The sequence below is a fragment of the Miniopterus schreibersii genome (assembly GCF_964146895.1).
Source record: "Miniopterus schreibersii genome assembly, chromosome: 2".
NCBI lineage: Eukaryota > Metazoa > Chordata > Mammalia > Chiroptera > Miniopteridae > Miniopterus > Miniopterus schreibersii.
The window spans coordinates 180,985,351-180,995,380 of record NC_138102.1 but is presented as its reverse complement, the minus strand read 5'-3'; the positions used below and the strand labels follow the sequence as shown (position 1 = coordinate 180,995,380).

General features: G+C 52.1%; 1 protein-coding gene across 1 annotated transcript in view; it reads left to right on the top strand.

Annotated features, from left to right (window-relative positions):
• The first annotated feature begins 1,452 nt into the window (after nt 1–1,452).
• The window catches only part of TMEM184B (transmembrane protein 184B), a 43,049-nt gene continuing 34,471 nt past the window's right edge, over nt 1,453–10,030 (top strand). The window contains exon 1 of the mRNA XM_081129662.1: nt 1,453–1,591. The gene's annotated coding sequence lies outside the window, so the exon portion shown is untranslated. The remainder of the gene's footprint in view (nt 1,592–10,030) is intronic.

Here is a 10,030-nt window from a genome sequence, read left to right as displayed (position 1 = left end):
TGGTCATAAACTCCTAACTGGGCAGGTCGCGGTGGGTGGTCATGATCCAGGCATATATATATAACTTCTTTAGTAAAAAGTTTACCTTTACCTTAAGCAAGCCCTGTTTCTGTGCATCTAGGTTAACACACCTTTGAAATAAACCTAATCACCCTCAAGAGAGCACATAATCGTAACTCCTGAAATCCAATCCCTGCTTTGCTTTCTCCCACCTTCATGTAATCCTTCTTACATTCCCCCCCTTAATTTCAAATGTGTAAAAGAAACAGCAAAACTCACTCTTGAAAGCTTTGGGATCTTGCCTCCTGGCAATTGTTACCAGTTTGGGCTCCAATAAACTCATAAAAATTCTCTGCATGTGTGGATGTTCTTATGTGGACACCTCACATGGCAGAAAGAAGTCTAGAGGGTTCTTTGGAGTCGCTTTTGTAAAGACCCTACTCCCATTCATGAATTCTCCACCCTTATGACCTAATCACTTCCCAAAGGCCCCACCTCCAGATACCATCACCCTAGGAGTTAGAATTTCAGCATTCGAATCTGGGGGGGACACAAATAATAGGCCCCTAGCAAGACTATTGCAATAATCTTGGGCAGACACCGGAGGAGGGTGGTAGCGGTGGAGATGGGGTGGAAGAGGTCAGAGGCTAGATATATTTTGCAGGGAAAGCCAATAGGATGTCCTGCCCCGGTGGGGAAGGGGGTGGGAGGCGGTTCAAGAGGACCCCAGGGGTGCTGGCACGGGCGCCGGGAGGGCGGAGGCGCGCAGGGCTGCTGCAGGGAGGCTGTGCGGGAGCAGGCCTCGCCTGCGTTTGGGAGGAGAGACGGGTTCTGTTGTGGGCATGCTGACTTTGAGATGCTTACTGGACCTCAGGTAGGAGGTGCCGAGCAAACCGGCCAGGGAGGAGTCTGGGCTGGGGATAGAAACCAAGTTGGGGGTCTTGAGCAACACCGACGCCAGGAACCGCAGTGGGCCGGGCGGCGCGACGGCGGAGAGCGCGAAGAAAAAGCTCTTTCCCTGCTTTGCAGTTTCCCCTGGCGCGACTGCACACAGCAATGCGCTAAGCGTTCATTTCACAGTTCTGCACGCACCTGCACTCGACAAATAGCCGTGATAGGATGTTTTATCTTCAAAACAGACCCAAGCGAAGGAAATTAGGGTTAAGAGAAGTGAAACCCCAGACAGAGAGCTTGGAGCGCCAAACCCTGTCTGTCCCTACACCTCCCGAAGCTCTGTGGTGGGCAGGGTTAGGGGATCGGATTGAGGTGGAGGAGGCGACTTTCGGCTGGTTTGTTCGCTAGCGTCAAGAGAACCCGGGTTGAGCCCACCGCTCGGCGGAGAGCTGGAGGTTCGGGGCGCGGCCCCTTTAAGGCAGAGCGGGTGATCTCAGCTGCACGCTCGCCGCCCCGCCCACCCCGGAGGCGCGCTCAGCGCGCAGGCGCAAGGCGGCCGCTCTTCTCAGTGTCCCGGACGCGCCGCGGGCGGCGACTAGACTCCAGGGCAGCGGTGCCGCCAGCCCGCCGCCCCGCCCGCTCAGTCCGGCCGTCGCGCGTCGCCGCACACGCCGCACCACCGCCATGGGCTCCTGAGGTACCGCCCGGCAGGTCTCGGGCCGCAGGCCCTGAGGGGTCGGCTGTGGGCTCCAGGGGGCGGGGGCTGCTCGGTTTTGAAGGGGGCCGAGCAGGGGGCGACCCGCGGGTCACGTTGACCGCGGTCCCCGGACGGGGAAGGGACGAAGGCGGCCGGCCTGGCTGAGGAGGGCGGGAGCGTCCGTCACCCCGCCCGTGCCGACCTACGTCCCCTACCGCCCCTGCGGGGTCGTGGGGCGGCCCGTGGGTGTGCCCTGGCCCCCTCTTTGCCAGCGTGGCGGCGCCGGCGCTTGGAGTGTAATCGGACCTTCCCGTGGGGGTGGCCGGGGGAGACGGCAGGCCGACGCACAGCCTCTTTGCAAGTGGGATTGTGTGCGCTCGGTGGGTGTGCTGGCGCCTGGCACCAGCCGAGTGAGTGGGGGAGGCATCCGTGCCTTGTTCGGGCGGCTGTGATCTGGAGGGGCGGTTGGCCTGGCAGTGCCTTTGGGGGATGCTTGCGTGGAGGGCGTACACGCCTTGCATACAGGTCAGCTGTTTGGAGGGGCACCCACGGGAACCTGGCACTCCAAGGATATTTGCCTCGGAAGAGACCATAGAGACTGGCTTAGGGTGTGTGTATCCATCCTGTGGGTTGTACATTTCCTCCCTGGGTGCAAGGCTTGGGTCCAGAGTTGGTTGACTCCAGGCCATAGCAAGGCATGGGGTTGTGGGTGAACATGGGTATCTGTTCCCAATTCATATTCCCCCTGAGGTTGTGCAAAGCCAGACACACCCACACACACCCCCAGGGCACCTTGTCACAAAGCAGGTGTTTGCATGCCTGATAGCTGTGTTTGAGCTAAAGGCCATGTATTATTTATCTGATAGCCTGGTGCTTTATGTAAGGCAAGAAACAGCAATCTGTGCCCTGGAGGCCCTTATGCTGACCTGCACCTGCAGAGGAGGTAGGGGACTCCCTTGAGACTTCTTCACAGGTTTATGTTTGCAGCGCCCCTTCCCATCCCCCCCCCCCCACCTGCATGCTTGGTGGGCCCCTGAAGCCCTGCACACCAGGGCATCCTGTCAAAGGGTGCTGTGTGTAACATAATTGGGGCCATGGGGTGGGAGGGCCCCAGCAGCCTGGGCCAAGTGCCCATTTTGTCTGGCCTTATACACAAATACATGTTGCCCCCTGTATGTAGGCCCTCTTAGGTCAGTGAGGGAATCAAACTTAGAAACAGGTAATCACAAAGATGTGAAAAATATAAAACAATGAAGGGTGTACAAAGTAGTTTTAGTGCTGGAGAGGGGCAATGTGGCCAGCAGAAAGGACATGACTGACACGAGGGGACAGCTGAGCTGAAGCGTGACTAGCATTCATCTGATAATGTAGAAAGTATGAAATACATGCTTTCTACGTGTATTTTTCCAGTTCATTCTCTCAGCAGTTGTGTGAGTACAGAACTTGTTATCCCTATTTGGCAAGTGAGGAAACTGAGACCCGGATGGAGTGCATGACTTGCTTGTCCATGGCACGTGGCAGGCCTGGATGGAGTCATCCTTGAACCAGGACCTTTCTCTTGCTGCCAGACCTTGCTGCCTTGTAACTTACTGAGCATCTGCTACTAGGGGCACAGGGGTCTGAAGCCCCGTTGTCTAGCCACTAGAGGCACCCATTCTGCTGGGGAGATGGACATAATAGTGACCCCAATCCAGACATGAGGCCTGGATAGCCAGTGTGGACGGAGGATGCACTGTGAATTCCCCGCTGAGAACCACAAGCAACCTGGGGCTATTCGTGTCGTTCTTGGGGTTCTGGATGTGTTGTAAGTTGTTCCCACGTGGCAGTGGGTTGTACAAGGAACCCGTTCTAAAGCTCCCCAGGTGGATACGAGGAAGAGTTTCAAGGCAGAATGGGTGTGGATGATGTCCTTGTCCTAATTTACTCCTGTTGGCCGAGTTCTCTACAGCTCAGGGTTTTGTCTGGAGGCTGCTTTCTCCCCTCTGCCTTTGAGGTCTTGCTCCTGGTTTCTGGCGGGCCAGCCCAGCTCTCTCCCCGAGAGGGGCTCAGTTCTATTTCCAGTCCCTGCTGTGCTCATTTCTCCCCATCAGTTCCCTGGAGTGGAAACAGCCTTGGTAAGGCAGAGTACAGCTCTTCATTGTTTTGAAACTCAGTAACAGTGAATGCCCTCCTGGCTCTGCTGGGCCTTTAGACGGGATTTGGTGTGCGAATTGTGGAAGGCCAGCAGCTGGGCCCTGGGAGAGCTCTGTGTGGGGTCTACTATAGGACCTCCACAGCAGTCAGTACTCACTGAAGACCTGCTGTGTGCCTGGCACTGTGCTAGGCCTAGAAAGAGAGGCCTGAGTCGTGCGATGTGCCTTCTAAAAGGCTGTGGTTGGCTAGAGGACCCAGAGTGCCACAGATATGTGCGGGACAGTGCTCCACTTGTGGAAGAAACAGAGGGCCCTAACGGGGCCAGAGGACAATAGGAACAACAGCTTGTTTATTAGGCATTTACTGTGTGCCAGGAGCAGTTCAAAGCGCCTTCATAAAATAGTACATGTCATCCTTCCCCCGCCCAGTGAGGTGGGAGCAGTTGCCCTCACACTTTGCAGAGGAAGCAGCCTAGGAGTTAAAGCTGGGCTGGTTGGTGGAGCTGAACTTTGACCTAGAGGGTGTGACCTCAGAGCCCATGCTCTTTCCTCACTAACCCTGGGCTGTCCCAGAAGTCCTCCTAGAAACAAAATGTCCTGCGCCTTGAGACTCCTGCAGAAAGGGGCATTCTAGGCCTGAGCAGAGGTGTGGGGGTCAGAAATACCTAACCTCCTAGGCCTGGCTGTGGTAGGCCTGGGCATGAAGACCTCTGAAGGCCCTGCTAAGGATTTGAACTTGACTCTGGTGTGGTCATCAGGAGCCCTGAAAATTTCATAAACATCCTCAGCAGTGTGTTACAGGACATTACGATCATCTCCCTTCTCCTTCCTTTATTCCGGGCAGAGAACTCCAGGAAGACCCGGCCTTCCTCTCTTTTGCTTTCCCTTAGGTCGCTGGCATTCCTTTTAGTTTTTGAGGCCTTCCCTTCTCCACTGCTCTGGGACCCAAGTTCTTTCTGGGTCTCATGGGTTCTCACTGACTTCTCATGCCACAGATCTGGAATGGACGTGGGCAGCTCCCTTTTCCATTTGAGAGCTGCGGTGGCTGTCCATCGTCCATGTGCCCACGTTCACCAGCACTATAAATACAGGCAGAGAGTGGGGACAGAGTGGGAACTGGAACCCAGAAAGCCAGGTTCATCTATTGGATCCCCCATGGATTCACTGAGGAGATACCTGCTCTGCCTGCCTCCTGTGCTTGGTGTCTGGCCGCTAGCATTTATGCAGCCACTCTAGCCTTGGGCCCGGAAGGCTAGGGATCTTTGCACAGGATCAGTGCTCAAGCACAGCTGATGGGTATAGGATGAGAGGGGAGGTGTAGGGGAAGTCTTCTGAATTGGGTTCCTTGGGAGAGGAGGCCAAGATTTCAGGAGGGGAACAAAAATGGTTACTGGCAGCACAGGAGCATGGAACCCCTTCTGGGCATTGGTGAGAGAGGGAAGTAAGGAGCTGAGCGGTCGGTGACATGTGGAGAGAATTGGGAGATGCAGTTCAGATCCTCGCTCTCTTATTATCCATGTGGCCTAGGACACGTTGCTGACCAGCTTCTAATTCTCATTCTTTAAAAAGAGGGGGGCCCTACCGGCTGGGTGGCTTAGCTGGTTAGAGCGTTGTCCCGATATGCCAGGGTTGTGGATCTATCCTAGGACAAGGCAATGCAAGAATCAATCAATGAATGTGTGGGTGGGTGGGCAGAGCAATGGATTTATGTTTCTCTCTGTCTCTCTCTCTCCCTCCTTCTCTCTCTGTCTCCCCCACCCCTTATTCTCTTTCTCTAAAATCAATTTTAAAAAATAGGGGGGAAATGATGCAGTTGCCTTCATCTGTAAGATGTAATAATGTGCAGCAGTCATGCGACTGTCATGACCCAGTGTCTGTGTGGAGCTTAGCACAGCTCCTGGTACATAGTACATGCTCAGCAAACACTGGCTTTTATTATTACCTTATAGGCTGTTCAATTATTCAAGAAAGAGTTATTGCACGCCTGTGAGCCAGTCAGGGTGCAGGGAGCTGCCCTCACGGAGCTGAGTCCAGCTGGGGAAAGAACAAACACTGGAGCAATTATAGTTGTTACGGGTGCTCTGAGAGAACATCAGGGCATTCTCACCTGGGTGGGCACTTCTCTGAGGAGGTGACATTTAAGCTGTCACCTGTGTATGGGAAGGAAGCAGGTTCCAGGCAGAATGAACAGCGTGTGCAAAGCAAAGGTCTGAGTTCTTGTCTACAAAATTGTTTGACAGGGGCTCAGCACCTAGTAGGCCCTCAATAAGTGTTAATTGAATGTGATCTTCTTAGCCTCAAGGACAGGAAGGAGAAGGAGGAAAGTGGGAGGAGGCCATGGGAGGAAGAATTGGATGGTCACCAAGTTTTGGGATTTCTCATGTTCCTTCCCCATCATCTCTGCCTCTGCTGAGTGAGATGCAGTGCAGGTACCTAATACAGTGCAGTCCTGGGACCCTGCTTTGCCTAAGGACTGGTGAGTGGGGGCCCTGTGCAGAGTAGTTGAGATGCTGGAATTAGGTAGGTGTCACACCCAGGCAGCATTTGTTCGCATTCCTGTTGCTGTTTGGCTGAAACCCTACACTTGGGCAGAACATAGGAGGATGTCACGGAGCCTCTGGTTGGTTGGTTTTCCAGCCTTAGCTTAGTGACAGCTCAGTGTCTGGCACCATGCCTTGCACAGAGTAGGTGCTGAAATAGTTTTTGACTAAACAAATGAAATGGTTGGAAGGGTTAATGTCATTGCCACTCTAGATAAAGGTGGAAGGATTCTTGAGAAGTGATGGATATTAAGGCAATCAGAACAGGATTGCTGATTACAACTGAATTTCTCTCAGGAGCCCACGGGGCACATTAAACAGCCTTGGGTTTGCCCTAGGACAGGCCCGGTCTGAGAGGTCCCAGGCCTGGGCTGGGAGGCAGGAAGCCCCACAGTCACCTCCTTTTCCGCCTCTTCTGGGGCGGAAACCAGAGGGAAGATCCCACCCAGAAAACCTTTGTGTCTAACCTGCGTCACTTCCAGCTCTACTAGGTTTAAAAGCTCACACTCATACTGAATGAATATTTAATAGAAAGTTTGCATTTTGATCTTAGTGTTTCAGCCTTTGGAAAACAATAGGCTCCTCTGGTTTTGAAAATAGTACTCATTGATTATAGTAAACTTGGACACAGGAAAGATTGGGGGAATAAGAATAAAAATCACCCCAAATTTCATAACCAAGAAATAATCACTGTTGAAGTTTGGGCATGTTTTTCTTTCTAGGCATAATTCTGTGTTATCTCATCATTTACATAACACCAAGTCAGAGAGGGAGGGAGAGAGAGAGAGAGATCTTTTCCAACCTGTAGTCTATCCTTGCCGGGGAGCCATGATTTGTGGACTCTGTACCTGCAGGCCATGGGTGGTCCGAGGATGGCTGTTGCCCACCCCCAGCAAAGTGGGTGGAGTGACATCTCTGGAAGTTACTGTATTTATCTCTTGGAAAGGAATTTTCATCTCAGACAGCTTCCTACCCTAGGAGACATGTATGAGTTTGGTGCCTTTATTTTTCTTCTGCTACAGCCCCTGTGGACAGCCTGCACCTAGGGAGGCCCTACCTGCTGGCAGGTGGCTAAGAACCTTCACTCTGCTGGGTTGGGCTGCTCCCCAGAGCCCTCTGGTTCACCATTTACAGAACAGCTTTGAGGGAGAAATAACTACCTCAGGCTGCTGCTGTAGCTGGGCAAGGCCTCCTGGTTTCTGCCTTAGCACCCATGTGTTACTCCATCTAGAATGAACAGAGAGCCTGGGATAATTGGCAATCTTTTTGGTGCCTGCAAGGCACAATGCTAGGTGTTGGTGAAGGGATATGTGTGAGAATATTAATATTAATTAATATTGACATACTAATACAAATATTACTGTCTTCACTGGACTTTGTGTAAGGCTTTGCAGTTTGCAAATTACAGTTCACATATATTGTTTCATTTAATTCTCCCAGCGGCACCTGGGACCTTATAATTATTGCACCTGTTGTGTAGATGTATAGACTGAGGCTCAGAAGGGTGAATTTGCCTAAGACCCTTTGGAAGGAAGTACCCAAGTTTTTTATACCGAATCCTGTGCTCTTGCTGCTCTGAGCTCCCAGCAGATGGAATTAATTGCTGCTTAGACTTGGAAAGTACGCTACTAGAGAATCAGATCGAAGCTGTGGGGGCCCCAGGAGGCAGCAGTCTGTCTGCCTGCAGGTGGGCTGAAAAGACAGGTTCCCTGGGGGAAGGGCCATGGAGCTGGCTCTGATGGACGGTGAGGTGGCAGGTAGAGAAGGGAAGGACCTTCCGGGTAGTGGGATCACCTTGAGCAGGCACAGAGACAGGAGTCACAGGTAAGCGAGTTAAGGAACAGAGGCAGAGTGAGCTCTCCCAGGGTGCTTATCACTCATTTAGGACAGCCAGACTGGAAACACTTGACCCCTCACTCTCCGTTCCCACTCCCTCCTGCCTACCTTGATTGCACACACTGGGCCCACCTGCTGCTTCCTTGGGCACTGACACCTTCAACCAGGAAGACCAGTTGCGGCTGGGTGTTGTGTCCAACTGCCCTGGGACTGGGGCATGAGAACCCATCTGTGCTGGGAAGTGCTGAGAAGCTGAGTGGGTCTGGCCCTTCACTTACTTGTGAGGAAATGTAGGTTCATGGGCCAGGGTACTGGGCAAGTAGGGGCTGATCCAGGTTCAAGGCCATCTCCTGACCTGGCACTCTGTCTGCTGAAAAAGGGCTTTTCTCTACCATTTCTTCATCTGGGCATCCTCAAAACTACACATTGTTAGTATTTCTCCTAATAATTAGGCTTATTTCTTGGATGAGTGATTTAAGTGTATCCTGCCTCTCTAGCCACATTTTAAAAATCACAGATGCCTGTATACATTCACCCAACAATTCATTCTAGGAATTTATCCTACAGATGTGTTAACACATGTGCAAAATGACTTATTTGCAAGGTTTATCATTGCTGACTTATTTGTAATAGCAAAAGATTGGAAGCAGCCTAATGTCCATCAGCAGGGGGCCAGGAACAAATTGTGGTCTGTCTGAACCATGGGATACTGTACAGCCATAAAAAGTAAGAGACTCCACTCATGGATACGGAACAACTGCCAAAAAGGTTGCTGTGAAAGGAGCAGGTTCAGGGTGGACAACTGGGATGCCTCCATCTGTGTAACCGGTCATGTTTGTGCACAAGGTTCTGGGGATTCACAAGAAGTGATTGTAGTGCTTCTGGGATGGGGGCTGGTGCTGGGAGACTGTTCATTGGAGACCATTCATACCTTTTGAGTTCCGAATCATGAATATGTGATTTAAAAAAAAAAATTAAAATAAATAAAATTATATAAACAAGAACCATAACAAATGTATCCTCTCCTCTTGCCCAGTGCAGGAAAGTCAAGGCTCTAGTCACCCCCTCAAGGCCCAGTCAGCCTCACTCAGGCCCCTGACCACCATCTAATAAAAAATGTGTGCTTGGGTCTCACAAAGGGGACCGGGTGTGAGGGTGCGGATGTTTCTTGGTAAATTCGACCCCAGTCCCAACCTGGGAGAATGGAGCCAACCCACTCTGGCCCCTCTGAAACACTGATGCTGGCTGGCTTGTCATTTTATTTTTTTTTATTATATTTTATTTTTTGTTAATCCTCACCAAGGATATTTTTTCCACTGATTTGTTTTTAAGGGGGGGGGGGGAGGAGAGAAACAGACATCGATGTGAGAGAGAGACATTGATTGGTTGCCTCCTGCACGTGCCCCAACCGGGCCAGGGATTGAACCTGCAGCCCAGGTACATGCCCCTGACCAGAATTGAACCCAAGACCCTGTGGTGCCTGGACTGATGCTCTAACCACTGAGCATACCGGCCAGGGCAGCTGGCTTGTCATTTTAAATCTCTGTTGACCTCTGAAACCTCTCACTGATAGCAAAACCCAGGCCCTCTTTCCTGGGCCTCTTGAGCCACACTTGACCGGTCACTCTTTCCTCCGTGTACCTAGCTTCCCACCTCCATGCCTTTGCTCAAATCCCATCTGCCTTTCAAGGCCCAGCTCAGTTTCCACCTCTGCATGGCCCTCTGACCTCCCCCGCTTCTTTATCTGTTCCTCTCTACTGACACTTAAGCTGTTTTACATTGTGTCCGAGGTGTCTGGTTCCTCACTGGACTGCGGGCTCTCAGGGCCAAGTCCATGCCAGGCTCACAACCCCTGATTTGTTAGATGTTTGCCGAGTGGGGGGATGGTGGCTGCCTTCTCCTTGGTGGGATTGGAAGCCGTGGGGGCAGGG